Here is a 393-nt window from a genome sequence, read left to right on the forward strand (position 1 = left end):
TATATAGACAATGAAGAAAAACAACGGAACCAGTGAAGACTATGCAAAGTTGAAGAATATGAATAATTTGAGGAATTTCAACTTTTGGTGGTGGCGTGACCCACCGTATAAGAATGATGATTTCAGACACCGCGTACAATTATCGTAGGGTTCTGAGAATCAAATTCTTCATTAATTTCTTCACACTAAGAGTGTCATTCTTCATTGATTGAAGTAAAACGTTTCTTCATGTGTTGCACATCTAAGTCATCAATTTTGCATAAGTATTAGGATGAGTGTCCTTTTCACAGAACATTCGAAGATTCTAGGATATTTAGCTCACACCGCAACTTGCTAAATCTCTTCTCATCCAAGGGCTTTGTGAAGATATCAACTAGCTATTCTTTAGTCTTC

This window comes from Triticum dicoccoides, chromosome 5A (assembly GCF_002162155.2).
Source record: "Triticum dicoccoides isolate Atlit2015 ecotype Zavitan chromosome 5A, WEW_v2.0, whole genome shotgun sequence".
Taxonomy (NCBI): Eukaryota; Viridiplantae; Streptophyta; class Magnoliopsida; order Poales; family Poaceae; genus Triticum; species Triticum dicoccoides.